The sequence below is a fragment of the Paramormyrops kingsleyae genome, unplaced genomic scaffold, assembly GCF_048594095.1.
Source record: "Paramormyrops kingsleyae isolate MSU_618 unplaced genomic scaffold, PKINGS_0.4 ups31, whole genome shotgun sequence".
NCBI lineage: Eukaryota > Metazoa > Chordata > Actinopteri > Osteoglossiformes > Mormyridae > Paramormyrops > Paramormyrops kingsleyae.
Window position 1 is genome coordinate 39172 of NW_027325969.1, and position 26579 is coordinate 65750.

The 26579-nt window shown below is 55.3% G+C and overlaps 41 non-coding genes and 2 pseudogenes across 41 annotated transcripts; all 43 read left to right on the forward strand.

Moving 5' to 3' along the window:
* Positions 1–861: 861 nt before the first annotated feature.
* LOC140584169 (U2 spliceosomal RNA) lies at positions 862–1080 on the forward strand (annotated as a pseudogene).
* A 440-nt stretch (positions 1081–1520) lies between these two features.
* On the forward strand, positions 1521–1634 carry LOC140584271 (U5 spliceosomal RNA). The gene has a single exon (XR_011986233.1). It is a non-coding gene; the product is annotated as a U5 spliceosomal RNA (small nuclear RNA).
* A 195-nt stretch (positions 1635–1829) lies between these two features.
* LOC140585091 (U2 spliceosomal RNA) lies at positions 1830–2021 on the forward strand. Its single transcript, XR_011987051.1, has one exon. It is a non-coding gene; the product is annotated as a U2 spliceosomal RNA (small nuclear RNA).
* A 424-nt stretch (positions 2022–2445) lies between these two features.
* Positions 2446–2559, forward strand: LOC140584272 (U5 spliceosomal RNA). Its single transcript, XR_011986234.1, has one exon. It is a non-coding gene; the product is annotated as a U5 spliceosomal RNA (small nuclear RNA).
* Positions 2560–2754: 195 nt separating this feature from the next.
* On the forward strand, positions 2755–2946 carry LOC140585102 (U2 spliceosomal RNA). The gene has a single exon (XR_011987062.1). It is a non-coding gene; the product is annotated as a U2 spliceosomal RNA (small nuclear RNA).
* Positions 2947–3369: 423 nt separating this feature from the next.
* LOC140584273 (U5 spliceosomal RNA) lies at positions 3370–3483 on the forward strand. The gene has a single exon (XR_011986235.1). It is a non-coding gene; the product is annotated as a U5 spliceosomal RNA (small nuclear RNA).
* A 195-nt stretch (positions 3484–3678) lies between these two features.
* LOC140585114 (U2 spliceosomal RNA) lies at positions 3679–3870 on the forward strand. Its single transcript, XR_011987074.1, has one exon. It is a non-coding gene; the product is annotated as a U2 spliceosomal RNA (small nuclear RNA).
* A 432-nt stretch (positions 3871–4302) lies between these two features.
* LOC140584275 (U5 spliceosomal RNA) lies at positions 4303–4416 on the forward strand. The gene has a single exon (XR_011986237.1). It is a non-coding gene; the product is annotated as a U5 spliceosomal RNA (small nuclear RNA).
* Positions 4417–4611: 195 nt separating this feature from the next.
* Positions 4612–4803, forward strand: LOC140585125 (U2 spliceosomal RNA). The gene has a single exon (XR_011987085.1). It is a non-coding gene; the product is annotated as a U2 spliceosomal RNA (small nuclear RNA).
* A 424-nt stretch (positions 4804–5227) lies between these two features.
* On the forward strand, positions 5228–5341 carry LOC140584276 (U5 spliceosomal RNA). Its single transcript, XR_011986238.1, has one exon. It is a non-coding gene; the product is annotated as a U5 spliceosomal RNA (small nuclear RNA).
* Positions 5342–5536: 195 nt separating this feature from the next.
* On the forward strand, positions 5537–5728 carry LOC140585136 (U2 spliceosomal RNA). Its single transcript, XR_011987096.1, has one exon. It is a non-coding gene; the product is annotated as a U2 spliceosomal RNA (small nuclear RNA).
* Positions 5729–6152: 424 nt separating this feature from the next.
* Positions 6153–6266, forward strand: LOC140584277 (U5 spliceosomal RNA). Its single transcript, XR_011986239.1, has one exon. It is a non-coding gene; the product is annotated as a U5 spliceosomal RNA (small nuclear RNA).
* A 195-nt stretch (positions 6267–6461) lies between these two features.
* Positions 6462–6653, forward strand: LOC140585147 (U2 spliceosomal RNA). The gene has a single exon (XR_011987107.1). It is a non-coding gene; the product is annotated as a U2 spliceosomal RNA (small nuclear RNA).
* Positions 6654–7077: 424 nt separating this feature from the next.
* LOC140584278 (U5 spliceosomal RNA) lies at positions 7078–7191 on the forward strand. The gene has a single exon (XR_011986240.1). It is a non-coding gene; the product is annotated as a U5 spliceosomal RNA (small nuclear RNA).
* A 195-nt stretch (positions 7192–7386) lies between these two features.
* On the forward strand, positions 7387–7578 carry LOC140585158 (U2 spliceosomal RNA). Its single transcript, XR_011987118.1, has one exon. It is a non-coding gene; the product is annotated as a U2 spliceosomal RNA (small nuclear RNA).
* Positions 7579–8018: 440 nt separating this feature from the next.
* LOC140584279 (U5 spliceosomal RNA) lies at positions 8019–8132 on the forward strand. The gene has a single exon (XR_011986241.1). It is a non-coding gene; the product is annotated as a U5 spliceosomal RNA (small nuclear RNA).
* A 195-nt stretch (positions 8133–8327) lies between these two features.
* Positions 8328–8519, forward strand: LOC140585169 (U2 spliceosomal RNA). The gene has a single exon (XR_011987129.1). It is a non-coding gene; the product is annotated as a U2 spliceosomal RNA (small nuclear RNA).
* A 432-nt stretch (positions 8520–8951) lies between these two features.
* LOC140584280 (U5 spliceosomal RNA) lies at positions 8952–9065 on the forward strand. Its single transcript, XR_011986242.1, has one exon. It is a non-coding gene; the product is annotated as a U5 spliceosomal RNA (small nuclear RNA).
* A 195-nt stretch (positions 9066–9260) lies between these two features.
* LOC140585180 (U2 spliceosomal RNA) lies at positions 9261–9452 on the forward strand. The gene has a single exon (XR_011987140.1). It is a non-coding gene; the product is annotated as a U2 spliceosomal RNA (small nuclear RNA).
* Positions 9453–9875: 423 nt separating this feature from the next.
* On the forward strand, positions 9876–9989 carry LOC140584281 (U5 spliceosomal RNA). The gene has a single exon (XR_011986243.1). It is a non-coding gene; the product is annotated as a U5 spliceosomal RNA (small nuclear RNA).
* A 195-nt stretch (positions 9990–10184) lies between these two features.
* Positions 10185–10376, forward strand: LOC140585191 (U2 spliceosomal RNA). The gene has a single exon (XR_011987151.1). It is a non-coding gene; the product is annotated as a U2 spliceosomal RNA (small nuclear RNA).
* A 424-nt stretch (positions 10377–10800) lies between these two features.
* Positions 10801–10914, forward strand: LOC140584282 (U5 spliceosomal RNA). The gene has a single exon (XR_011986244.1). It is a non-coding gene; the product is annotated as a U5 spliceosomal RNA (small nuclear RNA).
* Positions 10915–11109: 195 nt separating this feature from the next.
* Positions 11110–11301, forward strand: LOC140585202 (U2 spliceosomal RNA). The gene has a single exon (XR_011987162.1). It is a non-coding gene; the product is annotated as a U2 spliceosomal RNA (small nuclear RNA).
* A 424-nt stretch (positions 11302–11725) lies between these two features.
* LOC140584283 (U5 spliceosomal RNA) lies at positions 11726–11839 on the forward strand. Its single transcript, XR_011986245.1, has one exon. It is a non-coding gene; the product is annotated as a U5 spliceosomal RNA (small nuclear RNA).
* Positions 11840–12034: 195 nt separating this feature from the next.
* Positions 12035–12226, forward strand: LOC140585213 (U2 spliceosomal RNA). The gene has a single exon (XR_011987173.1). It is a non-coding gene; the product is annotated as a U2 spliceosomal RNA (small nuclear RNA).
* A 440-nt stretch (positions 12227–12666) lies between these two features.
* LOC140584284 (U5 spliceosomal RNA) lies at positions 12667–12780 on the forward strand. The gene has a single exon (XR_011986246.1). It is a non-coding gene; the product is annotated as a U5 spliceosomal RNA (small nuclear RNA).
* Positions 12781–12975: 195 nt separating this feature from the next.
* LOC140585225 (U2 spliceosomal RNA) lies at positions 12976–13167 on the forward strand. Its single transcript, XR_011987185.1, has one exon. It is a non-coding gene; the product is annotated as a U2 spliceosomal RNA (small nuclear RNA).
* Positions 13168–13590: 423 nt separating this feature from the next.
* On the forward strand, positions 13591–13704 carry LOC140584286 (U5 spliceosomal RNA). The gene has a single exon (XR_011986248.1). It is a non-coding gene; the product is annotated as a U5 spliceosomal RNA (small nuclear RNA).
* A 195-nt stretch (positions 13705–13899) lies between these two features.
* Positions 13900–14091, forward strand: LOC140585236 (U2 spliceosomal RNA). Its single transcript, XR_011987196.1, has one exon. It is a non-coding gene; the product is annotated as a U2 spliceosomal RNA (small nuclear RNA).
* A 416-nt stretch (positions 14092–14507) lies between these two features.
* Positions 14508–14621, forward strand: LOC140584287 (U5 spliceosomal RNA). Its single transcript, XR_011986249.1, has one exon. It is a non-coding gene; the product is annotated as a U5 spliceosomal RNA (small nuclear RNA).
* A 195-nt stretch (positions 14622–14816) lies between these two features.
* LOC140585247 (U2 spliceosomal RNA) lies at positions 14817–15008 on the forward strand. The gene has a single exon (XR_011987207.1). It is a non-coding gene; the product is annotated as a U2 spliceosomal RNA (small nuclear RNA).
* Positions 15009–15447: 439 nt separating this feature from the next.
* LOC140584288 (U5 spliceosomal RNA) lies at positions 15448–15561 on the forward strand. The gene has a single exon (XR_011986250.1). It is a non-coding gene; the product is annotated as a U5 spliceosomal RNA (small nuclear RNA).
* Positions 15562–15756: 195 nt separating this feature from the next.
* LOC140585219 (U2 spliceosomal RNA) lies at positions 15757–15948 on the forward strand. The gene has a single exon (XR_011987179.1). It is a non-coding gene; the product is annotated as a U2 spliceosomal RNA (small nuclear RNA).
* A 436-nt stretch (positions 15949–16384) lies between these two features.
* On the forward strand, positions 16385–16498 carry LOC140584289 (U5 spliceosomal RNA). The gene has a single exon (XR_011986251.1). It is a non-coding gene; the product is annotated as a U5 spliceosomal RNA (small nuclear RNA).
* A 5989-nt stretch (positions 16499–22487) lies between these two features.
* On the forward strand, positions 22488–22702 carry LOC140584209 (U2 spliceosomal RNA; annotated as a pseudogene).
* A 432-nt stretch (positions 22703–23134) lies between these two features.
* LOC140584290 (U5 spliceosomal RNA) lies at positions 23135–23248 on the forward strand. The gene has a single exon (XR_011986252.1). It is a non-coding gene; the product is annotated as a U5 spliceosomal RNA (small nuclear RNA).
* A 195-nt stretch (positions 23249–23443) lies between these two features.
* LOC140585258 (U2 spliceosomal RNA) lies at positions 23444–23635 on the forward strand. The gene has a single exon (XR_011987218.1). It is a non-coding gene; the product is annotated as a U2 spliceosomal RNA (small nuclear RNA).
* A 424-nt stretch (positions 23636–24059) lies between these two features.
* On the forward strand, positions 24060–24173 carry LOC140584291 (U5 spliceosomal RNA). The gene has a single exon (XR_011986253.1). It is a non-coding gene; the product is annotated as a U5 spliceosomal RNA (small nuclear RNA).
* A 195-nt stretch (positions 24174–24368) lies between these two features.
* On the forward strand, positions 24369–24560 carry LOC140585269 (U2 spliceosomal RNA). Its single transcript, XR_011987229.1, has one exon. It is a non-coding gene; the product is annotated as a U2 spliceosomal RNA (small nuclear RNA).
* Positions 24561–24987: 427 nt separating this feature from the next.
* Positions 24988–25101, forward strand: LOC140584292 (U5 spliceosomal RNA). Its single transcript, XR_011986254.1, has one exon. It is a non-coding gene; the product is annotated as a U5 spliceosomal RNA (small nuclear RNA).
* A 195-nt stretch (positions 25102–25296) lies between these two features.
* LOC140585280 (U2 spliceosomal RNA) lies at positions 25297–25488 on the forward strand. Its single transcript, XR_011987240.1, has one exon. It is a non-coding gene; the product is annotated as a U2 spliceosomal RNA (small nuclear RNA).
* A 416-nt stretch (positions 25489–25904) lies between these two features.
* Positions 25905–26018, forward strand: LOC140584293 (U5 spliceosomal RNA). Its single transcript, XR_011986255.1, has one exon. It is a non-coding gene; the product is annotated as a U5 spliceosomal RNA (small nuclear RNA).
* A 195-nt stretch (positions 26019–26213) lies between these two features.
* Positions 26214–26405, forward strand: LOC140585291 (U2 spliceosomal RNA). Its single transcript, XR_011987251.1, has one exon. It is a non-coding gene; the product is annotated as a U2 spliceosomal RNA (small nuclear RNA).
* The last annotated feature ends 174 nt before the right edge of the window (positions 26406–26579 follow it).

The following is a 26579-nucleotide window of genomic DNA, read 5'->3' on the forward strand; positions in this document are numbered from 1 at the left end:
GGGTTCATCTGGAGGCACAAGGGGTATTCCGTAAAATTCGGGCCGACTTGGGTTTCAGGATGGAGACTGACGTCATCCAGCGGGGCTATCACGAGGCCAAGGAGAGGTGGAAGGGCCTCTTTTGGCTTTAGCCCCGTGTTGTTTAGGTGGTGACGCTCCATTCTACAGGGTGGACATGACGCACCTTTCTGGAGCACACAGAAGGTACTTTGGGTTTTAGGTAAGTGTGCTTGGTTTTTGTGCGTGTGTTGTATTTCAAATATTTATTTATTTATTTATTTTTTTTAAATAATTGCATGTACAGAACTTATTGTGCACTACTGGTTGATCACTTTTAGCACGTGTTTATTAATATTAACATTATTTATTAACATTTTAACTTGTTTGATGTGCTTTGTGTTTGTGATTAACCGTATTTTATGCCCGAAGTCACAGATTTTATGTGTGTGAGGATGGTATATAACCCTGTTTTAACCCGACCCTTGTGTTTGAAGTTTGAGGTCTGCGGGTCTGTTCCTCTTTTAAGGTTTTAACTTTTTAATGACTTGCATTTGAGGTGACATTTTATTTGTATAAATGGCCATATCAATGTAATTAAAGGTTATTTGTTTGGAATTTTAATTGTTGATTGTATTGTTTATATATAGTTCTGCATATTTTGCTTGTTTAATTCTATTTTAATATATATTATTAACGTTTGGTTGTACAGGCATTGATGTGTATAACTTGGAAAATTTCAACCTTTTACATTGTTGTTATGTTGCTTTATGATGAGTACTGTTTTTGCAGGAAGAGGTTGTTTTAATATTCCGTGTTGACAATGCCATGTTTTAAAAGTGTGGTTTTTATTCAATGTCTTAAATTGCTTGTGTTAATGTGTGTGCAGAACTGTTAAATAAAGTATTGAAAAAAAAAAAAAAAAAAAATCTGTTCTTATCAGTTTAATATCTGATACGTCCCCCATGGAGGGGACCACATATTAAACGGATTTTTGGAACAGGGAGCCGGAAGTGGGGCTTGCCCCGTCCGCTCCACGCATCGACCCGGTATTGCAGTGCTTCCGGGAATGGTGCACCTCTACTGCCCCCTGTTGTCGAAAGGCAGAACTGACTGACTGACTGACTGACTGACTGACTGAGTGAGTGAGTGAGTGAGTGAGTGAGTGAGTGAGTGAGTGACTAATAGACTGAGTGCTGTGAGGGGGGGGGCCCTGTCTGTGCGTGGCCCCCGTTTCCCGCCGTTTTTCTTTTTTTTTTTTTTTTTTTTTTTTTTTTTTAAAGGAAGGTGACACACTGTTTGTGCGGTGGACAGCTGCGCTGAGGTAAGGCATGATGTCATCTTTGCCTTTTGAATTTCCCCTCATGTTTGTTAAAATGATTGCTGTCTTTTGAGAGGACAGGAGGACAGGGAGGAGTCGGGGCCCCGAGGACGGCGGCTGCGACGCCCCTGGGCATTCTACTCCGAGCGGGGGCGTCACGCAGGCCCGGCTAACGGCGACGGGCTTGGCGGCGGCCCCATATCGACTCGGGTCTCTCTTCATCCCGTATAAATCTTTCGCCTTTTACTAAAGATTTCCGTGGAGAGGGATAGCGATGAGTTCATGGTATTTTTGGAGGCTCTGCCCAAGCAGAGCTGCACTGCTGCTGTCAAAGGAAGACTGGGCCCGGCTTAGCGGCTGGCGTTAGGTGCCCGGTGGCGCGGCTGTGGTCTCCCTGGATCACGCGTGGACTCGCCGGGCGACACCTGCCAGAGGGGCTGGTGAGGGCTGAGCCGCGCCAGCTCCGTCGGCATCCCGCATGCCGGCGCCCGGCGGGGCGCAATTTGTGGGTATCGCTTCTCGGCCTTTTGGCTAAGATCAAGTGTAGTATCTGTTCTTATCAGTTTAATATCTGATACGTCCCCCATGGAGGGGACCACATATTAAACGGATTTTTGGAACAGGGAGCCGGAAGTGGGGCTTGCCCCGTCCGCTCCACGCATCGACCCGGTATTGCAGTGCTTCCGGGAATGGTGCACCTCTACTGCCCCCTGTTGTCGAAAGGCAGAACTGACTGACTGACTGACTGACTGACTGTCTGACTGACTGACTGACTGAGTGAGTGAGTGACTAATAGACTGAGTGCTGTGAGGGGGGGGGCCCTGTCTGTGCGTGGCCCCCGTTTCCCGCCGTTTTTCTTTTTTTTTTTTTTTTTTTTTTTTTTAAAGGAAGGTGACACACTGTTTGTGCGGTGGACAGCTGCGCTGAGGTAAGGCATGATGTCATCTTTGCCTTTTGAATTTCCCCTCATGTTTGTTAAAATGATTGCTGTCTTTTGAGAGGACAGGAGGACAGGGAGGAGTCGGGGCCCCGAGGACGGCGGCTGCGACGCCCCTGGGCATTCTACTCCGAGCGGGGGCGTCACGCAGGCCCGGCTAACGGCGACGGGCTTGGCGGCGGCCCCATATCGACTCGGGTCTCTCTTCATCCCGTATAAATCTTTCGCCTTTTACTAAAGATTTCCGTGGAGAGGGATAGCGATGAGTTCATGGTATTTTTGGAGGCTCTGCCCAAGCAGAGCTGCACTGCTGCTGTCAAAGGAAGACTGGGCCCGGCTTAGCGGCTGGCGTTAGGTGCCCGGTGGCGCGGCTGTGGTCTCCCTGGATCACGCGTGGACTCGCCGGGCGACACCTGCCAGAGGGGCTGGTGAGGGCTGAGCCGCGCCAGCTCCGTCGGCATCCCGCATGCCGGCGCCCGGCGGGGCGCAATTTGTGGGTATCGCTTCTCGGCCTTTTGGCTAAGATCAAGTGTAGTATCTGTTCTTATCAGTTTAATATCTGATACGTCCCCCATGGAGGGGACCACATATTAAACGGATTTTTGGAACAGGGAGCCGGAAGTGGGGCTTGCCCCGTCCGCTCCACGCATCGACCCGGTATTGCAGTGCTTCCGGGAATGGTGCACCTCTACTGCCCCCTGTTGTCGAAAGGCAGAACTGACTGACTGACTGACTGACTGACTGACTGAGTGAGTGAGTGAGTGAGTGAGTGACTAATAGACTGAGTGCTGTGAGGGGGGGGGCCCTGTCTGTGCGTGGCCCCCGTTTCCCGCCGTTTTTCTTTTTTTTTTTTTTTTTTTTTTTTTTTTTAAAGGAAGGTGACACACTGTTTGTGCGGTGGACAGCTGCGCTGAGGTAAGGCATGATGTCATCTTTGCCTTTTGAATTTCCCCTCATGTTTGTTAAAATGATTGCTGTCTTTTGAGAGGACAGGAGGACAGGGAGGAGTCGGGGCCCCGAGGACGGCGGCTGCGACGCCCCTGGGCATTCTACTCCGAGCGGGGGCGTCACGCAGGCCCGGCTAACGGCGACGGGCTTGGCGGCGGCCCCATATCGACTCGGGTCTCTCTTCATCCCGTATAAATCTTTCGCCTTTTACTAAAGATTTCCGTGGAGAGGGATAGCGATGAGTTCATGGTATTTTTGGAGGCTCTGCCCAAGCAGAGCTGCACTGCTGCTGTCAAAGGAAGACTGGGCCCGGCTTAGCGGCTGGCGTTAGGTGCCCGGTGGCGCGGCTGTGGTCTCCCTGGATCACGCGTGGACTCGCCGGGCGACACCTGCCAGAGGGGCTGGTGAGGGCTGAGCCGCGCCAGCTCCGTCGGCATCCCGCATGCCGGCGCCCGGCGGGGCGCAATTTGTGGGTATCGCTTCTCGGCCTTTTGGCTAAGATCAAGTGTAGTATCTGTTCTTATCAGTTTAATATCTGATACGTCCCCCATGGAGGGGACCACATATTAAACGGATTTTTGGAACAGGGAGCCGGAAGTGGGGCTTGCCCCGTCCGCTCCACGCATCGACCCGGTATTGCAGTGCTTCCGGGAATGGTGCACCTCTACTGCCCCCTGTTGTCGAAAGGCAGAACTGACTGACTGACTGACTGACTGACTGACTGAGTGAGTGAGTGAGTGAGTGAGTGAGTGAGTGACTAATAGACTGAGTGCTGTGAGGGGGGGGGCCCTGTCTGTGCGTGGCCCCCGTTTCCCGCCGTTTTTCTTTTTTTTTTTTTTTTTTTTTTTTTTTTTTAAAGGAAGGTGACACACTGTTTGTGCGGTGGACAGCTGCGCTGAGGTAAGGCATGATGTCATCTTTGCCTTTTGAATTTCCCCTCATGTTTGTTAAAATGATTGCTGTCTTTTGAGAGGACAGGAGGACAGGGAGGAGTCGGGGCCCCGAGGACGGCGGCTGCGACGCCCCTGGGCATTCTACTCCGAGCGGGGGCGTCACGCAGGCCCGGCTAACGGCGACGGGCTTGGCGGCGGCCCCATATCGACTCGGGTCTCTCTTCATCCCGTATAAATCTTTCGCCTTTTACTAAAGATTTCCGTGGAGAGGGATAGCGATGAGTTCATGGTATTTTTGGAGGCTCTGCCCAAGCAGAGCTGCACTGCTGCTGTCAAAGGAAGACTGGGCCCGGCTTAGCGGCTGGCGTTAGGTGCCCGGTGGCGCGGCTGTGGTCTCCCTGGATCACGCGTGGACTCGCCGGGCGACACCTGCCAGAGGGGCTGGTGAGGGCTGAGCCGCGCCAGCTCCGTCGGCATCCCGCATGCCGGCGCCCGGCGGGGCGCAATTTGTGGGTATCGCTTCTCGGCCTTTTGGCTAAGATCAAGTGTAGTATCTGTTCTTATCAGTTTAATATCTGATACGTCCCCCATGGAGGGGACCACATATTAAACGGATTTTTGGAACAGGGAGCCGGAAGTGGGGCTTGCCCCGTCCGCTCCACGCATCGACCCGGTATTGCAGTGCTTCCGGGAATGGTGCACCTCTACTGCCCCCTGTTGTCGAAAGGCAGAACTGACTGACTGACTGACTGACTGACTGACTGAGTGAGTGAGTGAGTGAGTGAGTGACTAATAGACTGAGTGCTGTGAGGGGGGGGGCCCTGTCTGTGCGTGGCCCCCGTTTCCCGCCGTTTTTCTTTTTTTTTTTTTTTTTTTTTTTTTTTTTTAAAGGAAGGTGACACACTGTTTGTGCGGTGGACAGCTGCGCTGAGGTAAGGCATGATGTCATCTTTGCCTTTTGAATTTCCCCTCATGTTTGTTAAAATGATTGCTGTCTTTTGAGAGGACAGGAGGACAGGGAGGAGTCGGGGCCCCGAGGACGGCGGCTGCGACGCCCCTGGGCATTCTACTCCGAGCGGGGGCGTCACGCAGGCCCGGCTAACGGCGACGGGCTTGGCGGCGGCCCCATATCGACTCGGGTCTCTCTTCATCCCGTATAAATCTTTCGCCTTTTACTAAAGATTTCCGTGGAGAGGGATAGCGATGAGTTCATGGTATTTTTGGAGGCTCTGCCCAAGCAGAGCTGCACTGCTGCTGTCAAAGGAAGACTGGGCCCGGCTTAGCGGCTGGCGTTAGGTGCCCGGTGGCGCGGCTGTGGTCTCCCTGGATCACGCGTGGACTCGCCGGGCGACACCTGCCAGAGGGGCTGGTGAGGGCTGAGCCGCGCCAGCTCCGTCGGCATCCCGCATGCCGGCGCCCGGCGGGGCGCAATTTGTGGGTATCGCTTCTCGGCCTTTTGGCTAAGATCAAGTGTAGTATCTGTTCTTATCAGTTTAATATCTGATACGTCCCCCATGGAGGGGACCACATATTAAACGGATTTTTGGAACAGGGAGCCGGAAGTGGGGCTTGCCCCGTCCGCTCCACGCATCGACCCGGTATTGCAGTGCTTCCGGGAATGGTGCACCTCTACTGCCCCCTGTTGTCGAAAGGCAGAACTGACTGACTGACTGACTGACTGACTGACTGAGTGAGTGAGTGAGTGAGTGAGTGAGTGAGTGACTAATAGACTGAGTGCTGTGAGGGGGGGGGCCCTGTCTGTGCGTGGCCCCCGTTTCCCGCCGTTTTTCTTTTTTTTTTTTTTTTTTTTTTAAAGGAAGGTGACACACTGTTTGTGCGGTGGACAGCTGCGCTGAGGTAAGGCATGATGTCATCTTTGCCTTTTGAATTTCCCCTCATGTTTGTTAAAATGATTGCTGTCTTTTGAGAGGACAGGAGGACAGGGAGGAGTCGGGGCCCCGAGGACGGCGGCTGCGACGCCCCTGGGCATTCTACTCCGAGCGGGGGCGTCACGCAGGCCCGGCTAACGGCGACGGGCTTGGCGGCGGCCCCATATCGACTCGGGTCTCTCTTCATCCCGTATAAATCTTTCGCCTTTTACTAAAGATTTCCGTGGAGAGGGATAGCGATGAGTTCATGGTATTTTTGGAGGCTCTGCCCAAGCAGAGCTGCACTGCTGCTGTCAAAGGAAGACTGGGCCCGGCTTAGCGGCTGGCGTTAGGTGCCCGGTGGCGCGGCTGTGGTCTCCCTGGATCACGCGTGGACTCGCCGGGCGACACCTGCCAGAGGGGCTGGTGAGGGCTGAGCCGCGCCAGCTCCGTCGGCATCCCGCATGCCGGCGCCCGGCGGGGCGCAATTTGTGGGTATCGCTTCTCGGCCTTTTGGCTAAGATCAAGTGTAGTATCTGTTCTTATCAGTTTAATATCTGATACGTCCCCCATGGAGGGGACCACATATTAAACGGATTTTTGGAACAGGGAGCCGGAAGTGGGGCTTGCCCCGTCCGCTCCACGCATCGACCCGGTATTGCAGTGCTTCCGGGAATGGTGCACCTCTACTGCCCCCTGTTGTCGAAAGGCAGAACTGACTGACTGACTGACTGACTGACTGACTGAGTGAGTGAGTGAGTGAGTGAGTGAGTGAGTGACTAATAGACTGAGTGCTGTGAGGGGGGGGGCCCTGTCTGTGCGTGGCCCCCGTTTCCCGCCGTTTTTCTTTTTTTTTTTTTTTTTTTTTTAAAGGAAGGTGACACACTGTTTGTGCGGTGGACAGCTGCGCTGAGGTAAGGCATGATGTCATCTTTGCCTTTTGAATTTCCCCTCATGTTTGTTAAAATGATTGCTGTCTTTTGAGAGGACAGGAGGACAGGGAGGAGTCGGGGCCCCGAGGACGGCGGCTGCGACGCCCCTGGGCATTCTACTCCGAGCGGGGGCGTCACGCAGGCCCGGCTAACGGCGACGGGCTTGGCGGCGGCCCCATATCGACTCGGGTCTCTCTTCATCCCGTATAAATCTTTCGCCTTTTACTAAAGATTTCCGTGGAGAGGGATAGCGATGAGTTCATGGTATTTTTGGAGGCTCTGCCCAAGCAGAGCTGCACTGCTGCTGTCAAAGGAAGACTGGGCCCGGCTTAGCGGCTGGCGTTAGGTGCCCGGTGGCGCGGCTGTGGTCTCCCTGGATCACGCGTGGACTCGCCGGGCGACACCTGCCAGAGGGGCTGGTGAGGGCTGAGCCGCGCCAGCTCCGTCGGCATCCCGCATGCCGGCGCCCGGCGGGGCGCAATTTGTGGGTATCGCTTCTCGGCCTTTTGGCTAAGATCAAGTGTAGTATCTGTTCTTATCAGTTTAATATCTGATACGTCCCCCATGGAGGGGACCACATATTAAACGGATTTTTGGAACAGGGAGCCGGAAGTGGGGCTTGCCCCGTCCGCTCCACGCATCGACCCGGTATTGCAGTGCTTCCGGGAATGGTGCACCTCTACTGCCCCCTGTTGTCGAAAGGCAGAACTGACTGACTGACTGACTGACTGACTGACTGAGTGAGTGAGTGAGTGAGTGAGTGAGTGAGTGAGTGAGTGACTAATAGACTGAGTGCTGTGAGGGGGGGGGCCCTGTCTGTGCGTGGCCCCCGTTTCCCGCCGTTTTTCTTTTTTTTTTTTTTTTTTTTTTTTTTTTTTAAAGGAAGGTGACACACTGTTTGTGCGGTGGACAGCTGCGCTGAGGTAAGGCATGATGTCATCTTTGCCTTTTGAATTTCCCCTCATGTTTGTTAAAATGATTGCTGTCTTTTGAGAGGACAGGAGGACAGGGAGGAGTCGGGGCCCCGAGGACGGCGGCTGCGACGCCCCTGGGCATTCTACTCCGAGCGGGGGCGTCACGCAGGCCCGGCTAACGGCGACGGGCTTGGCGGCGGCCCCATATCGACTCGGGTCTCTCTTCATCCCGTATAAATCTTTCGCCTTTTACTAAAGATTTCCGTGGAGAGGGATAGCGATGAGTTCATGGTATTTTTGGAGGCTCTGCCCAAGCAGAGCTGCACTGCTGCTGTCAAAGGAAGACTGGGCCCGGCTTAGCGGCTGGCGTTAGGTGCCCGGTGGCGCGGCTGTGGTCTCCCTGGATCACGCGTGGACTCGCCGGGCGACACCTGCCAGAGGGGCTGGTGAGGGCTGAGCCGCGCCAGCTCCGTCGGCATCCCGCATGCCGGCGCCCGGCGGGGCGCAATTTGTGGGTATCGCTTCTCGGCCTTTTGGCTAAGATCAAGTGTAGTATCTGTTCTTATCAGTTTAATATCTGATACGTCCCCCATGGAGGGGACCACATATTAAACGGATTTTTGGAACAGGGAGCCGGAAGTGGGGCTTGCCCCGTCCGCTCCACGCATCGACCCGGTATTGCAGTGCTTCCGGGAATGGTGCACCTCTACTGCCCCCTGTTGTCGAAAGGCAGAACTGACTGACTGACTGACTGACTGACTGACTGAGTGAGTGAGTGAGTGAGTGAGTGAGTGAGTGACTAATAGACTGAGTGCTGTGAGGGGGGGGGCCCTGTCTGTGCGTGGCCCCCGTTTCCCGCCGTTTTTCTTTTTTTTTTTTTTTTTTTTTTTTTTTTTTAAAGGAAGGTGACACACTGTTTGTGCGGTGGACAGCTGCGCTGAGGTAAGGCATGATGTCATCTTTGCCTTTTGAATTTCCCCTCATGTTTGTTAAAATGATTGCTGTCTTTTGAGAGGACAGGAGGACAGGGAGGAGTCGGGGCCCCGAGGACGGCGGCTGCGACGCCCCTGGGCATTCTACTCCGAGCGGGGGCGTCACGCAGGCCCGGCTAACGGCGACGGGCTTGGCGGCGGCCCCATATCGACTCGGGTCTCTCTTCATCCCGTATAAATCTTTCGCCTTTTACTAAAGATTTCCGTGGAGAGGGATAGCGATGAGTTCATGGTATTTTTGGAGGCTCTGCCCAAGCAGAGCTGCACTGCTGCTGTCAAAGGAAGACTGGGCCCGGCTTAGCGGCTGGCGTTAGGTGCCCGGTGGCGCGGCTGTGGTCTCCCTGGATCACGCGTGGACTCGCCGGGCGACACCTGCCAGAGGGGCTGGTGAGGGCTGAGCCGCGCCAGCTCCGTCGGCATCCCGCATGCCGGCGCCCGGCGGGGCGCAATTTGTGGGTATCGCTTCTCGGCCTTTTGGCTAAGATCAAGTGTAGTATCTGTTCTTATCAGTTTAATATCTGATACGTCCCCCATGGAGGGGACCACATATTAAACGGATTTTTGGAACAGGGAGCCGGAAGTGGGGCTTGCCCCGTCCGCTCCACGCATCGACCCGGTATTGCAGTGCTTCCGGGAATGGTGCACCTCTACTGCCCCCTGTTGTCGAAAGGCAGAACTGACTGACTGACTGACTGACTGACTGACTGAGTGAGTGAGTGAGTGAGTGAGTGACTAATAGACTGAGTGCTGTGAGGGGGGGGGCCCTGTCTGTGCGTGGCCCCCGTTTCCCGCCGTTTTTCTTTTTTTTTTTTTTTTTTTTTTTTTTTTTAAAGGAAGGTGACACACTGTTTGTGCGGTGGACAGCTGCGCTGAGGTAAGGCATGATGTCATCTTTGCCTTTTGAATTTCCCCTCATGTTTGTTAAAATGATTGCTGTCTTTTGAGAGGACAGGAGGACAGGGAGGAGTCGGGGCCCCGAGGACGGCGGCTGCGACGCCCCTGGGCATTCTACTCCGAGCGGGGGCGTCACGCAGGCCCGGCTAACGGCGACGGGCTTGGCGGCGGCCCCATATCGACTCGGGTCTCTCTTCATCCCGTATAAATCTTTCGCCTTTTACTAAAGATTTCCGTGGAGAGGGATAGCGATGAGTTCATGGTATTTTTGGAGGCTCTGCCCAAGCAGAGCTGCACTGCTGCTGTCAAAGGAAGACTGGGCCCGGCTTAGCGGCTGGCGTTAGGTGCCCGGTGGCGCGGCTGTGGTCTCCCTGGATCACGCGTGGACTCGCCGGGCGACACCTGCCAGAGGGGCTGGTGAGGGCTGAGCCGCGCCAGCTCCGTCGGCATCCCGCATGCCGGCGCCCGGCGGGGCGCAATTTGTGGGTATCGCTTCTCGGCCTTTTGGCTAAGATCAAGTGTAGTATCTGTTCTTATCAGTTTAATATCTGATACGTCCCCCATGGAGGGGACCACATATTAAACGGATTTTTGGAACAGGGAGCCGGAAGTGGGGCTTGCCCCGTCCGCTCCACGCATCGACCCGGTATTGCAGTGCTTCCGGGAATGGTGCACCTCTACTGCCCCCTGTTGTCGAAAGGCAGAACTGACTGACTGACTGACTGACTGACTGACTGAGTGAGTGAGTGAGTGAGTGAGTGAGTGAGTGACTAATAGACTGAGTGCTGTGAGGGGGGGGGCCCTGTCTGTGCGTGGCCCCCGTTTCCCGCCGTTTTTCTTTTTTTTTTTTTTTTTTTTTTAAAGGAAGGTGACACACTGTTTGTGCGGTGGACAGCTGCGCTGAGGTAAGGCATGATGTCATCTTTGCCTTTTGAATTTCCCCTCATGTTTGTTAAAATGATTGCTGTCTTTTGAGAGGACAGGAGGACAGGGAGGAGTCGGGGCCCCGAGGACGGCGGCTGCGACGCCCCTGGGCATTCTACTCCGAGCGGGGGCGTCACGCAGGCCCGGCTAACGGCGACGGGCTTGGCGGCGGCCCCATATCGACTCGGGTCTCTCTTCATCCCGTATAAATCTTTCGCCTTTTACTAAAGATTTCCGTGGAGAGGGATAGCGATGAGTTCATGGTATTTTTGGAGGCTCTGCCCAAGCAGAGCTGCACTGCTGCTGTCAAAGGAAGACTGGGCCCGGCTTAGCGGCTGGCGTTAGGTGCCCGGTGGCGCGGCTGTGGTCTCCCTGGATCACGCGTGGACTCGCCGGGCGACACCTGCCAGAGGGGCTGGTGAGGGCTGAGCCGCGCCAGCTCCGTCGGCATCCCGCATGCCGGCGCCCGGCGGGGCGCAATTTGTGGGTATCGCTTCTCGGCCTTTTGGCTAAGATCAAGTGTAGTATCTGTTCTTATCAGTTTAATATCTGATACGTCCCCCATGGAGGGGACCACATATTAAACGGATTTTTGGAACAGGGAGCCGGAAGTGGGGCTTGCCCCGTCCGCTCCACGCATCGACCCGGTATTGCAGTGCTTCCGGGAATGGTGCACCTCTACTGCCCCCTGTTGTCGAAAGGCAGAACTGACTGACTGACTGACTGACTGACTGACTGAGTGAGTGAGTGAGTGAGTGAGTGAGTGAGTGACTAATAGACTGAGTGCTGTGAGGGGGGGGGCCCTGTCTGTGCGTGGCCCCCGTTTCCCGCCGTTTTTCTTTTTTTTTTTTTTTTTTTTTTAAAGGAAGGTGACACACTGTTTGTGCGGTGGACAGCTGCGCTGAGGTAAGGCATGATGTCATCTTTGCCTTTTGAATTTCCCCTCATGTTTGTTAAAATGATTGCTGTCTTTTGAGAGGACAGGAGGACAGGGAGGAGTCGGGGCCCCGAGGACGGCGGCTGCGACGCCCCTGGGCATTCTACTCCGAGCGGGGGCGTCACGCAGGCCCGGCTAACGGCGACGGGCTTGGCGGCGGCCCCATATCGACTCGGGTCTCTCTTCATCCCGTATAAATCTTTCGCCTTTTACTAAAGATTTCCGTGGAGAGGGATAGCGATGAGTTCATGGTATTTTTGGAGGCTCTGCCCAAGCAGAGCTGCACTGCTGCTGTCAAAGGAAGACTGGGCCCGGCTTAGCGGCTGGCGTTAGGTGCCCGGTGGCGCGGCTGTGGTCTCCCTGGATCACGCGTGGACTCGCCGGGCGACACCTGCCAGAGGGGCTGGTGAGGGCTGAGCCGCGCCAGCTCCGTCGGCATCCCGCATGCCGGCGCCCGGCGGGGCGCAATTTGTGGGTATCGCTTCTCGGCCTTTTGGCTAAGATCAAGTGTAGTATCTGTTCTTATCAGTTTAATATCTGATACGTCCCCCATGGAGGGGACCACATATTAAACGGATTTTTGGAACAGGGAGCCGGAAGTGGGGCTTGCCCCGTCCGCTCCACGCATCGACCCGGTATTGCAGTGCTTCCGGGAATGGTGCACCTCTACTGCCCCCTGTTGTCGAAAGGCAGAACTGACTGACTGACTGACTGACTGACTGACTGAGTGAGTGAGTGAGTGAGTGAGTGAGTGAGTGAGTGAGTGACTAATAGACTGAGTGCTGTGAGGGGGGGGGCCCTGTCTGTGCGTGGCCCCCGTTTCCCGCCGTTTTTCTTTTTTTTTTTTTTTTTTTTTTTTTTTTTTAAAGGAAGGTGACACACTGTTTGTGCGGTGGACAGCTGCGCTGAGGTAAGGCATGATGTCATCTTTGCCTTTTGAATTTCCCCTCATGTTTGTTAAAATGATTGCTGTCTTTTGAGAGGACAGGAGGACAGGGAGGAGTCGGGGCCCCGAGGACGGCGGCTGCGACGCCCCTGGGCATTCTACTCCGAGCGGGGGCGTCACGCAGGCCCGGCTAACGGCGACGGGCTTGGCGGCGGCCCCATATCGACTCGGGTCTCTCTTCATCCCGTATAAATCTTTCGCCTTTTACTAAAGATTTCCGTGGAGAGGGATAGCGATGAGTTCATGGTATTTTTGGAGGCTCTGCCCAAGCAGAGCTGCACTGCTGCTGTCAAAGGAAGACTGGGCCCGGCTTAGCGGCTGGCGTTAGGTGCCCGGTGGCGCGGCTGTGGTCTCCCTGGATCACGCGTGGACTCGCCGGGCGACACCTGCCAGAGGGGCTGGTGAGGGCTGAGCCGCGCCAGCTCCGTCGGCATCCCGCATGCCGGCGCCCGGCGGGGCGCAATTTGTGGGTATCGCTTCTCGGCCTTTTGGCTAAGATCAAGTGTAGTATCTGTTCTTATCAGTTTAATATCTGATACGTCCCCCATGGAGGGGACCACATATTAAACGGATTTTTGGAACAGGGAGCCGGAAGTGGGGCTTGCCCCGTCCGCTCCACGCATCGACCCGGTATTGCAGTGCTTCCGGGAATGGTGCACCTCTACTGCCCCCTGTTGTCGAAAGGCAGAACTGACTGACTGACTGACTGACTGACTGACTGAGTGAGTGAGTGAGTGAGTGAGTGACTAATAGACTGAGTGCTGTGAGGGGGGGGGCCCTGTCTGTGCGTGGCCCCCGTTTCCCGCCGTTTTTCTTTTTTTTTTTTTTTTTTTTTTTTTTTTTAAAGGAAGGTGACACACTGTTTGTGCGGTGGACAGCTGCGCTGAGGTAAGGCATGATGTCATCTTTGCCTTTTGAATTTCCCCTCATGTTTGTTAAAATGATTGCTGTCTTTTGAGAGGACAGGAGGACAGGGAGGAGTCGGGGCCCCGAGGACGGCGGCTGCGACGCCCCTGGGCATTCTACTCCGAGCGGGGGCGTCACGCAGGCCCGGCTAACGGCGACGGGCTTGGCGGCGGCCCCATATCGACTCGGGTCTCTCTTCATCCCGTATAAATCTTTCGCCTTTTACTAAAGATTTCCGTGGAGAGGGATAGCGATGAGTTCATGGTATTTTTGGAGGCTCTGCCCAAGCAGAGCTGCACTGCTGCTGTCAAAGGAAGACTGGGCCCGGCTTAGCGGCTGGCGTTAGGTGCCCGGTGGCGCGGCTGTGGTCTCCCTGGATCACGCGTGGACTCGCCGGGCGACACCTGCCAGAGGGGCTGGTGAGGGCTGAGCCGCGCCAGCTCCGTCGGCATCCCGCATGCCGGCGCCCGGCGGGGCGCAATTTGTGGGTATCGCTTCTCGGCCTTTTGGCTAAGATCAAGTGTAGTATCTGTTCTTATCAGTTTAATATCTGATACGTCCCCCATGGAGGGGACCACATATTAAACGGATTTTTGGAACAGGGAGCCGGAAGTGGGGCTTGCCCCGTCCGCTCCACGCATCGACCCGGTATTGCAGTGCTTCCGGGAATGGTGCACCTCTACTGCCCCCTGTTGTCGAAAGGCAGAACTGACTGACTGACTGACTGACTGACTGACTGAGTGAGTGAGTGAGTGAGTGAGTGACTAATAGACTGAGTGCTGTGAGGGGGGGGGCCCTGTCTGTGCGTGGCCCCCGTTTCCCGCCGTTTTTCTTTTTTTTTTTTTTTTTTTTTTAAAGGAAGGTGACACACTGTTTGTGCGGTGGACAGCTGCGCTGAGGTAAGGCATGATGTCATCTTTGCCTTTTGAATTTCCCCTCATGTTTGTTAAAATGATTGCTGTCTTTTGAGAGGACAGGAGGACAGGGAGGAGTCGGGGCCCCGAGGACGGCGGCTGCGACGCCCCTGGGCATTCTACTCCGAGCGGGGGCGTCACGCAGGCCCGGCTAACGGCGACGGGCTTGGCGGCGGCCCCATATCGACTCGGGTCTCTCTTCATCCCGTATAAATCTTTCGCCTTTTACTAAAGATTTCCGTGGAGAGGGATAGCGATGAGTTCATGGTATTTTTGGAGGCTCTGCCCAAGCAGAGCTGCACTGCTGCTGTCAAAGGAAGACTGGGCCCGGCTTAGCGGCTGGCGTTAGGTGCCCGGTGGCGCGGCTGTGGTCTCCCTGGATCACGCGTGGACTCGCCGGGCGACACCTGCCAGAGGGGCTGGTGAGGGCTGAGCCGCGCCAGCTCCGTCGGCATCCCGCATGCCGGCGCCCGGCGGGGCGCAATTTGTGGGTATCGCTTCTCGGCCTTTTGGCTAAGATCAAGTGTAGTATCTGTTCTTATCAGTTTAATATCTGATACGTCCCCCATGGAGGGGACCACATATTAAACGGATTTTTGGAACAGGGAGCCGGAAGTGGGGCTTGCCCCGTCCGCTCCACGCATCGACCCGGTATTGCAGTGCTTCCGGGAATGGTGCACCTCTACTGCCCCCTGTTGTCGAAAGGCAGAACTGACTGACTGACTGACTGACTGACTGACTGAGTGAGTGAGTGAGTGAGTGAGTGAGTGAGTGAGTGAGTGACTAATAGACTGAGTGCTGTGAGGGGGGGGGCCCTGTCTGTGCGTGGCCCCCGTTTCCCGCCGTTTTTCTTTTTTTTTTTTTTTTTTTTTTTTTTTTTAAAGGAAGGTGACACACTGTTTGTGCGGTGGACAGCTGCGCTGAGGTAAGGCATGATGTCATCTTTGCCTTTTGAATTTCCCCTCATGTTTGTTAAAATGATTGCTGTCTTTTGAGAGGACAGGAGGACAGGGAGGAGTCGGGGCCCCGAGGACGGCGGCTGCGACGCCCCTGGGCATTCTACTCCGAGCGGGGGCGTCACGCAGGCCCGGCTAACGGCGACGGGCTTGGCGGCGGCCCCATATCGACTCGGGTCTCTCTTCATCCCGTATAAATCTTTCGCCTTTTACTAAAGATTTCCGTGGAGAGGGATAGCGATGAGTTCATGGTATTTTTGGAGGCTCTGCCCAAGCAGAGCTGCACTGCTGCTGTCAAAGGAAGACTGGGCCCGGCTTAGCGGCTGGCGTTAGGTGCCCGGTGGCGCGGCTGTGGTCTCCCTGGATCACGCGTGGACTCGCCGGGCGACACCTGCCAGAGGGGCTGGTGAGGGCTGAGCCGCGCCAGCTCCGTCGGCATCCCGCATGCCGGCGCCCGGCGGGGCGCAATTTGTGGGTATCGCTTCTCGGCCTTTTGGCTAAGATCAAGTGTAGTATCTGTTCTTATCAGTTTAATATCTGATACCTCCCCCATGGAGGGGACCACATATTAAACGGATTTTTGGAACAGGGAGCCGGAAGTGGGGCTTGCCCCGTCCGCTCCACGCATCGACCCGGTATTGCAGTGCTTCCGGGAATGGTGCACCTCTACTGCCCCCTGTTGTCGAAAGGCAGAACTGACTGACTGACTGACTGACTGACTGACTGACTGAGTGAGTGAGTGAGTGAGTGAGTGAGTGAGTGACTAATAGACTGAGTGCTGTGAGGGGGGGGGCCCTGTCTGTGCGTGGCCCCCGTTTCCCGCCGTTTTTCTTTTTTTTTTTTTTTTTTTTTTTTTTTTTTAAAGGAAGGTGACACACTGTTTGTGCGGTGGACAGCTGCGCTGAGGTAAGGCATGATGTCATCTTTGCCTTTTGAATTTCCCCTCATGTTTGTTAAAATGATTGCTGTCTTTTGAGAGGACAGGAGGACAGGGAGGAGTCGGGGCCCCGAGGACGGCGGCTGCGACGCCCCTGGGCATTCTACTCCGAGCGGGGGCGTCACGCAGGCCCGGCTAACGGCGACGGGCTTGGCGGCGGCCCCATATCGACTCGGGTCTCTCTTCATCCCGTATAAATCTTTCGCCTTTTACTAAAGATTTCCGTGGAGAGGGATAGCGATGAGTTCATGGTATTTTTGGAGGCTCTGCCCAAGCAGAGCTGCACTGCTGCTGTCAAAGGAAGACTGGGCCCGGCTTAGCGGCTGGCGTTAGGTGCCCGGTGGCGCGGCTGTGGTCTCCCTGGATCACGCGTGGACTCGCCGGGCGACACCTGCCAGAGGGGCTGGTGAGGGCTGAGCCGCGCCAGCTCCGTCGGCATCCCGCATGCCGGCGCCCGGCGGGGCGCAATTTGTGGGTATCGCTTCTCGGCCTTTTGGCTAAGATCAAGTGGATTTTACGCTCCTTTTACTGCTTTTAAAGGATTGCGTCGGGTTTTTTAGAGGAAGGCACGGTGACCCTAATGCGTGACCAGTAGGTGGCTTGACCGCCGCTGCCACGGGGCGACCCGTGCCTTCCTTTTAGCCTTTTATCCCTGCTTTTATTTTTGTTTTTATTAGGCTGGGGATCCCGCAGTGGCTGGTGGCCTGTCCGCCGCCCTGTTGGGTGAACTGGTGTTTTTATTTTTTAGGTGTTTTTATAGTTTAGTGATCCTCGGCTCATCCCGGATTGGCGGACGGCGACAGGACCACGGCGGACGTCGGGACCACGGCGGCAGGAGGACTCTGCTCCAGGAACGACGTCGGTGGACCATCCCGGATGGCGACGGCCGGCGGTGCAGCGAGGAAGCCCTTCAGCGGGCCGTGGCTGGTAGCAGGTGGTGGCCTGCGTAATACCGCCCGGTTCTGCTGGAGGGCCGAAGGGGAGGTAGGCACCTTCCCCGACCGCCTGGCCTTCATCCGGGAGGTGGCCTTCGGGGAGCTGGGCCTCCGCATGGAGGACATCCTTTGTGTACAGCGGAATGGCCCCTTCCAGTTCTTCGAGGTCACCCTGTCCACCGACGAGGGTTACAGCAAGGTCCTGGAGCGGAGCAAGGAGAGGGCCCAGCACCCTCTCCTGGGACGATACACCATCGAGCCGCTGTGGTGGCCCGACAAGCGGGTAATAACTGTCCATTGTTTTAACCCGCATGTGACCGCCGAAGCCGTCCGCCAGTTCCTGAACAAGTATGTGGACCTTCTTCCTGGCCACAAGGAGATTCGGGATGAGCTGGGGATCTGGACTGGTCGACGCCAGTTCCAGGCCCGCCTGCGCCCGGACGCTAATGGCGCGGGCGGTTTTAGTCATCCCCCAGCCTATTTTAATCTACAGGGCAATAAGGCTTACTTGTTTTATTCCGGACAGCCTCCCTTCTGCCGACAGTGTCACAGCTTCGGACACACTCTGGAGGGATGCGCCAACTTACGCTGCCGCAACTGCCTGGAGTCGGGGCACATGGCCAGGGACTGCAAGGGCCCCCGTCGCTGCATCTACTGCAACGGCGAGGACCATCTGGCTCGTTCCTGCCCTAAGAAGAAAACGACGTATGCTGACGCTCTGTCGGGTAATGGAGCTGTCGGCAAGGAGAGTGGTGGGGGAGTGCAAGCCCCCACATTAGGGCAGGAACAGCCGGCGACGGGGGCAGGAGGAGAAGCCCTGGCCGAGGTGGAGGAGGCCCCAGCGACAGCGATGCAGGAGGGGTCTCCAGTCCTGGCTCCAGGTGTTAGCAGCAGGAGGAGAAAGAGCGGCGCATCCCCCCGGAGGAGGAAGAAGAGCAGAAGGGAGGCACAACCCGACGCTTCCAGCCCTCCGGCTGCCACCTTGCCAGCAGTGGCGGCCGGGGACCAAGGCCGAGAGAGTCCCCCCTCCCCGACGTTGGGGGCCCCCCAGCCGGTGTGGGACCTGGGACAGTCCCCTGCGCCCCCCCAGGAGTACAGTATTGTGCAGGACAAAGCAAATGAACAGGAGTACCTGGGGGGGCTGGAACTGGGGGGCCTTTTGGGTTTGACTGAGGAGGGGGGGCAGTAATGCGGTATTGTTTTTAATGGCTGGCTTTTATTATTTTATTGTGTTGTTTTTAATTGTATTTTACCTTTTTAACATTTCATGGCCAATTTTAATATTGTCACCTTGAATGTCAGGGGTTTGAGGAACGTTTTAAAGCGCACATCTGTTTTTAATCAGCTGGCATCTTCTCCCTTCAGCATTTGTTTTCTGCAGGAAGTCCACCTCCGGGACCAGCGGGACGAGGCTCTCTTTTCACGACAATGGAAGAGGGGTAGATCCTACTGGAGCGTAGGTGGTGTCCACTCCTCAGGCGTCGGGATCCTTTTTGGCGACCGCGCCTTTGAAGAAGTAAGATCGTTTACCGTTCTTCAAGGTAGGGTTTTGGGAGTGGACGCCACATGGAGGGGACAGCGCCTCCGGGCCATATGTGTCTACGCTCCAGTGGAGGCCTCATCCCGTATAACTCTCTTTGAAGAGTTGTCCCCGTTCTGTGTCACAGATCGACACTTGATTTTAGGAGGGGACTTTAACATCTCGTTGGAGGGTAGACAGGATGTCAGCTCTGGGCACTTTTGCCATTTTATTCGTTCCTTTAAACTTGTTGATGGTTTTAAGACATGCAACCCCAGCATGCCGGGCTTCACCTGGCATAATAGTCGCGGAGCCAGCAGTCGCATCGACTACATTTTAGCTTCACCCCCCGTTGTTTTTAAAAAGGTGTCCCTCTCCCCACAGTGGCCCACTGACCACTTGGCAGTGGAGGCCACTGTTTCCATAGACGCCCCTGAATGTGGGGGCGGCTATTGGAAAATGAACCTGCAGATCCTGGAGGAGAGCGATTTTAGACACCTTTTTTTAGATCACTTCTCCGAGTGGCAGAAGGACAAGCCTACCTTCCCCTCCGTGGCTGAATGGTGGGAGAGTGTGAAGGATAGGATCCGAACCTTCTCCATGCAGTACAGCAAGCAGCGCAGGATGGAGAAGAAATTCTCCATTCTGCAGCTGGAGAGAAGGTTGCGGGATGAATACGCCGCTCACAACAACGGGGGCGCCATCGACCACGAGCGACTGCTTGGCATAAAGGGTGAGCTGAGGCGCCTGCATGAACAGGCTGCCTCGGCCCTAATGCTCCGCGACAAAATGTGCCTGTTGGAAAACAATGAAAAGTGCAACGCCTTTTTTTTCCAGAGAGCCAGGGAAGCCCGGGAGGAGAAGAGCTTTGTCTCTCTCCGTGCCTCAAACGGCGACACGGCAACGACAACATCAGACATGCTGGAGGTTGCTAAACTGTTCTATTTTAATCTTTTTAAGGTTAGGGACACGGACCCGGTTGCAGGGGAGCGGTTCCTAGATAATATCTCACCTTGTCTTCCCAGTGACATTCGGGACGGCTTAGAAGCCCCCATCACCTTGGCCGAGCTGACCGCAGTGCTTGGCAGGATGAACCGCCGCAAGGTACCGGGCCTTGACGGACTCCCGGTGGAATTTTATTCCACCTTTTGGGATGTCCTCGGGCCGGAATTACTGCAGGTTGTAGAGGATGTTCAGCGCCGGGGTTTGCTCACTAGGAGCATGAGGTCAGGGGTTCTTTCCCTGTTGCACAAGAAGGGTGATCGTGCCGACCTTGGCAACTGGAGGCCCCTGACCATGCTTTGTGTAGACACAAAGCTCATCGCAAAGACCCTTACCGAACGCCTGAAGAAGGCCATGGCTCATCTGGTTCACAGCGATCAGACGTGTGGAGTACCGGGTCGATCGGCGACGTGGAACCTCCATCTCATCCGCGACGCCATCGCCTGGGTGGAGGACAGGAACCTCCCTCTCCTGCTGGTCAGCTTGGACCAGGAGAAAGCCTTTGACCGGGTAGATCACCGCTTCCTGTTTCAAGTATTGGGTAAGTTTGGCTTTGGACCCAATTATCTGGGGTGGTTACACACTTTGTATAATGAAGTTGGAAGCCATGTTGTTATCAATGGCTTCCTGAGTGACTTGGTGCCCCAGGTGAGTGGAGTGAGGCAGGGATGTCCCCTCTCCCCCCTCCTCTACGCGCTCTATATAGAGCCGCTGGCGTGCGCCATTCGCGCCCACCCCGGGGTCGATGGCCTTCTTATCCCAGGAAGTCGGGGGAAAACTGTTAAACTGACCCAGTATGCAGACGACACCACCCTTTTCGTCTGCTCGGATCAGTCTCTCGGTCATGCCATGAGCCTTGTTCATGCGTTCGGTAGGGCCTCCGGCGCGACGCTCAACCTCAGTAAGTCGGTGGCCAAGTATTTCGGCAGCTGGAAGGCGAGGGAGGACGTCGCAGGTGGTCTCACCCTCTGTGACGGACCTCTCAAAGTGTTGGGGGTCAACTTCCTTTCGGATGGTGCCGCCCGTTTGAACTGGGAGGAGCGGTTGGCGATCGCCAGGCGGAAGATCGGACTGTGGAAGTCCAGGTCCCTGTCCTTCCAAGGTAAGGTTTTAGCCTTAAAAGTGGATATTCTTCCCACCCTGCTCTACCTTGCACATGTGTACCCTTTGCCCCGCTTCATGCGCAGAGGCCTGACGAAGGACGTTTTCAACCTCGTCTGGGGGGGCAGGTACGAGTACGTGCGTAGGGAAGTGATGTATCTCGGAAAGGACAGTGGGGGGAGGGATGTTATTGACTTTCCTCTCAAGCTTGACTGCCTGTTCTTCTCGCAGCTCTGCACGCGCCTGGCAGCTCCCCTCGAGCACCCCCATCAGCACTTTGTGCGTCGGTGGCTGGCTCTCCCCATGAGACGTCTGGTGGCGTCGTGGACCAACCTCGGCCCCAAGGCTGAGACCCTGCCGGCCCACTACAGCCACGCTGTCATGTGGAGTAAGTCTTTTCCGGCAGGTGTCAAGACAGAGGCCTTGACCAAGCATAGAGCGCTTTATAGGGCTTTGCTTGGTCATAGGGATACTCGGGCCATGCTGGGCCTGGAGGAAGGCACATGGGCGAGAATCCAGCCTAAGGGTTTGGATCATAGGCTGCAGGACCTGAACTGGCAGTGCCTTCATGGTAAGCTGCCAGTCAGGGACGTCTTACATAGGCATAAGCTGACCAGACACCCCCGCTGCCCCAGGCCCGAGTGCAGCGAGGATGAGACCATCAGGCACGTGTTTTGGGACTGTGGGCATGCACAGAGAGTTTGGGGGTTGGTAGCGGGCCTGTGTGGACGTGTGGACCCGCAGCCCGGTCTGACCTACGACAAGGTGTTGAAGGGGTGGGACCCCAAGCTCCATAACCCCTTCGGCCCCTGGATGTGGCTGCTGGTCAGCATTACCAAGCGAGAGCTGTGGAATGCTAGGACCGCGCTCATCCGCAGAGGGGTTCATCTGGAGGCACAAGGGGTATTCCGTAAAATCCGGGCCGACTTGGGTTTCAGGATGGAGACTGACGTCATCCAGCGGGGCTATCACGAGGCCAAGGAGAGGTGGAAGGGCCTCTTTTGGCTTTAGCCCCGTTTCGTTTAGGTGGTGACGCTCCATTCTACAGGGTTTGATGTGACACACCTTTCTGAAGCACACTGGAGATACTTCGGGTTTTAGGTGAGTGTGCTTTGTTTTTTTTTTGCGTGTGTTGTATTCAAAATGGTTTTATCTAACAGCATGTGCATAATTAATTGAGCACGGTTTTTGGTTGATCATTTTTAGCACCTATTTATTCATATTAACAATAACTGTATTTATTAACATTTTACTCTGGTTTGTTGTGCTGCTTTTTAAATGATTGACCTTGTTTTTATTCCCGAGGTGCTGATTTTACGTGTGTGGAAATGTATGACCCTGTCCCAACCTGACCCTGGTGTAGAGGTTGGAGGTCGCCGGGTGTGTTCCTCCTTTAATGGTTTTAGGTTTTAATAGCTGGCATTTAAGGTGGCATTTTATTTGTGTAAATGGCCATTTAATTGTAATTGTGTTTTAATTGATATTGTAATGACATTTTTTGGTGGTTTTATAGTTTTGTGTTTTATTGCAGTTCTGGAGATGTTTTGTTTAATATTGTTTTAATAATGGTTTGTTTTGTATAGCATATATAAGTAGCACTGTGTTGAGAATGTTTTAGCCTTTTATAAAGTATTTATGGATCTGTATTTGTGAACCAAAAAGGCTGTTTTATTATGTCTTGATGACAGTGCAAATTGATGTTTATATGCTTTGTATATTTGTGTGATTTTAATTGTTGTGCAGAACTGTATAATAAAGTATTGGGAAAAAAAAAATCTGTTCTTATCAGTTTAATATCTGATACGTCCCCCATGGAGGGGACCACATATTAAACGGATTTTTGGAACAGGGAGCCGGAAGTGGGGCTTGCCCCGTCCGCTCCACGCATCGACCCGGTATTGCAGTGCTTCCGGGAATGGTGCACCTCTACTGCCCCCTGTTGTCGAAAGGCAGAACTGACTGACTGACTGACTGACTGACTGACTGAGTGAGTGAGTGAGTGAGTGAGTGAGTGAGTGACTAATAGACTGAGTGCTGTGAGGGGGGGGGCCCTGTCTGTGCGTGGCCCCCGTTTCCCGCCGTTTTTCTTTTTTTTTTTTTTTTTTTTTTTTTTTTTTAAAGGAAGGTGACACACTGTTTGTGCGGTGGACAGCTGCGCTGAGGTAAGGCATGATGTCATCTTTGCCTTTTGAATTTCCCCTCATGTTTGTTAAAATGATTGCTGTCTTTTGAGAGGACAGGAGGACAGGGAGGAGTCGGGGCCCCGAGGACGGCGGCTGCGACGCCCCTGGGCATTCTACTCCGAGCGGGGGCGTCACGCAGGCCCGGCTAACGGCGACGGGCTTGGCGGCGGCCCCATATCGACTCGGGTCTCTCTTCATCCCGTATAAATCTTTCGCCTTTTACTAAAGATTTCCGTGGAGAGGGATAGCGATGAGTTCATGGTATTTTTGGAGGCTCTGCCCAAGCAGAGCTGCACTGCTGCTGTCAAAGGAAGACTGGGCCCGGCTTAGCGGCTGGCGTTAGGTGCCCGGTGGCGCGGCTGTGGTCTCCCTGGATCACGCGTGGACTCGCCGGGCGACACCTGCCAGAGGGGCTGGTGAGGGCTGAGCCGCGCCAGCTCCGTCGGCATCCCGCATGCCGGCGCCCGGCGGGGCGCAATTTGTGGGTATCGCTTCTCGGCCTTTTGGCTAAGATCAAGTGTAGTATCTGTTCTTATCAGTTTAATATCTGATACGTCCCCCATGGAGGGGACCACATATTAAACGGATTTTTGGAACAGGGAGCCGGAAGTGGGGCTTGCCCCGTCCGCTCCACGCATCGACCCGGTATTGCAGTGCTTCCGGGAATGGTGCACCTCTACTGCCCCCTGTTGTCGAAAGGCAGAACTGACTGACTGACTGACTGACTGACTGACTGAGTGAGTGAGTGAGTGAGTGAGTGACTAATAGACTGAGTGCTGTGAGGGGGGGGGCCCTGTCTGTGCGTGGCCCCCGTTTCCCGCCGTTTTTCTTTTTTTTTTTTTTTTTTTTTTTTTTTTTTAAAGGAAGGTGACACACTGTTTGTGCGGTGGACAGCTGCGCTGAGGTAAGGCATGATGTCATCTTTGCCTTTTGAATTTCCCCTCATGTTTGTTAAAATGATTGCTGTCTTTTGAGAGGACAGGAGGACAGGGAGGAGTCGGGGCCCCGAGGACGGCGGCTGCGACGCCCCTGGGCATTCTACTCCGAGCGGGGGCGTCACGCAGGCCCGGCTAACGGCGACGGGCTTGGCGGCGGCCCCATATCGACTCGGGTCTCTCTTCATCCCGTATAAATCTTTCGCCTTTTACTAAAGATTTCCGTGGAGAGGGATAGCGATGAGTTCATGGTATTTTTGGAGGCTCTGCCCAAGCAGAGCTGCACTGCTGCTGTCAAAGGAAGACTGGGCCCGGCTTAGCGGCTGGCGTTAGGTGCCCGGTGGCGCGGCTGTGGTCTCCCTGGATCACGCGTGGACTCGCCGGGCGACACCTGCCAGAGGGGCTGGTGAGGGCTGAGCCGCGCCAGCTCCGTCGGCATCCCGCATGCCGGCGCCCGGCGGGGCGCAATTTGTGGGTATCGCTTCTCGGCCTTTTGGCTAAGATCAAGTGTAGTATCTGTTCTTATCAGTTTAATATCTGATACGTCCCCCATGGAGGGGACCACATATTAAACGGATTTTTGGAACAGGGAGCCGGAAGTGGGGCTTGCCCCGTCCGCTCCACGCATCGACCCGGTATTGCAGTGCTTCCGGGAATGGTGCACCTCTACTGCCCCCTGTTGTCGAAAGGCAGAACTGACTGACTGACTGACTGACTGACTGAGTGAGTGAGTGAGTGAGTGAGTGAGTGAGTGACTAATAGACTGAGTGCTGTGAGGGGGGGGGCCCTGTCTGTGCGTGGCCCCCGTTTCCCGCCGTTTTTCTTTTTTTTTTTTTTTTTTTTTTTTTTTTTAAAGGAAGGTGACACACTGTTTGTGCGGTGGACAGCTGCGCTGAGGTAAGGCATGATGTCATCTTTGCCTTTTGAATTTCCCCTCATGTTTGTTAAAATGATTGCTGTCTTTTGAGAGGACAGGAGGACAGGGAGGAGTCGGGGCCCCGAGGACGGCGGCTGCGACGCCCCTGGGCATTCTACTCCGAGCGGGGGCGTCACGCAGGCCCGGCTAACGGCGACGGGCTTGGCGGCGGCCCCATATCGACTCGGGTCTCTCTTCATCCCGTATAAATCTTTCGCCTTTTACTAAAGATTTCCGTGGAGAGGGATAGCGATGAGTTCATGGTATTTTTGGAGGCTCTGCCCAAGCAGAGCTGCACTGCTGCTGTCAAAGGAAGACTGGGCCCGGCTTAGCGGCTGGCGTTAGGTGCCCGGTGGCGCGGCTGTGGTCTCCCTGGATCACGCGTGGACTCGCCGGGCGACACCTGCCAGAGGGGCTGGTGAGGGCTGAGCCGCGCCAGCTCCGTCGGCATCCCGCATGCCGGCGCCCGGCGGGGCGCAATTTGTGGGTATCGCTTCTCGGCCTTTTGGCTAAGATCAAGTGTAGTATCTGTTCTTATCAGTTTAATATCTGATACGTCCCCCATGGAGGGGACCACATATTAAACGGATTTTTGGAACAGGGAGCCGGAAGTGGGGCTTGCCCCGTCCGCTCCACGCATCGACCCGGTATTGCAGTGCTTCCGGGAATGGTGCACCTCTACTGCCCCCTGTTGTCGAAAGGCAGAACTGACTGACTGACTGACTGACTGACTGACTGAGTGAGTGAGTGAGTGAGTGAGTGACTAATAGACTGAGTGCTGTGAGGGGGGGGGCCCTGTCTGTGCGTGGCCCCCGTTTCCCGCCGTTTTTCTTTTTTTTTTTTTTTTTTTTTTAAAGGAAGGTGACACACTGTTTGTGCGGTGGACAGCTGCGCTGAGGTAAGGCATGATGTCATCTTTGCCTTTTGAATTTCCCCTCATGTTTGTTAAAATGATTGCTGTCTTTTGAGAGGACAGGAGGACAGGGAGGAGTCGGGGCCCCGAGGACGGCGGCTGCGACGCCCCTGGGCATTCTACTCCGAGCGGGGGCGTCACGCAGGCCCGGCTAACGGCGACGGGCTTGGCGGCGGCCCCATATCGACTCGGGTCTCTCTTCATCCCGTATAAATCTTTCGCCTTTTACTAAAGATTTCCGTGGAGAGGGATAGCGATGAGTTCATGGTATTTTTGGAGGCTCTGCCCAAGCAGAGCTGCACTGCTGCTGTCAAAGGAAGACTGGGCCCGGCTTAGCGGCTGGCGTTAGGTGCCCGGTGGCGCGGCTGTGGTCTCCCTGGATCACGCGTGGACTCGCCGGGCGACACCTGCCAGAGGGGCTGGTGAGGGCTGAGCCGCGCCAGCTCCGTCGGCATCCCGCATGCCGGCGCCCGGCGGGGCGCAATTTGTGGGTATCGCTTCTCGGCCTTTTGGCTAAGATCAAGTGTAGTATCTGTTCTTATCAGTTTAATATCTGATACGTCCCCCATGGAGGGGACCACATATTAAACGGATTTTTGGAACAGGGAGCCGGAAGTGGGGCTTGCCCCGTCCGCTCCACGCATCGACCCGGTATTGCAGTGCTTCCGGGAATGGTGCACCTCTACTGCCCCCTGTTGTCGAAAGGCAGAACTGACTGACTGACTGACTGACTGACTGACTGAGTGAGTGAGTGAGTGAGTGAGTGAGTGAGTGAGTGAGTGACTAATAGACTGAGTGCTGTGAGGGGGGGGGCCCTGTCTGTGCGTGGCCCCCGTTTCCCGCCGTTTTTCTTTTTTTT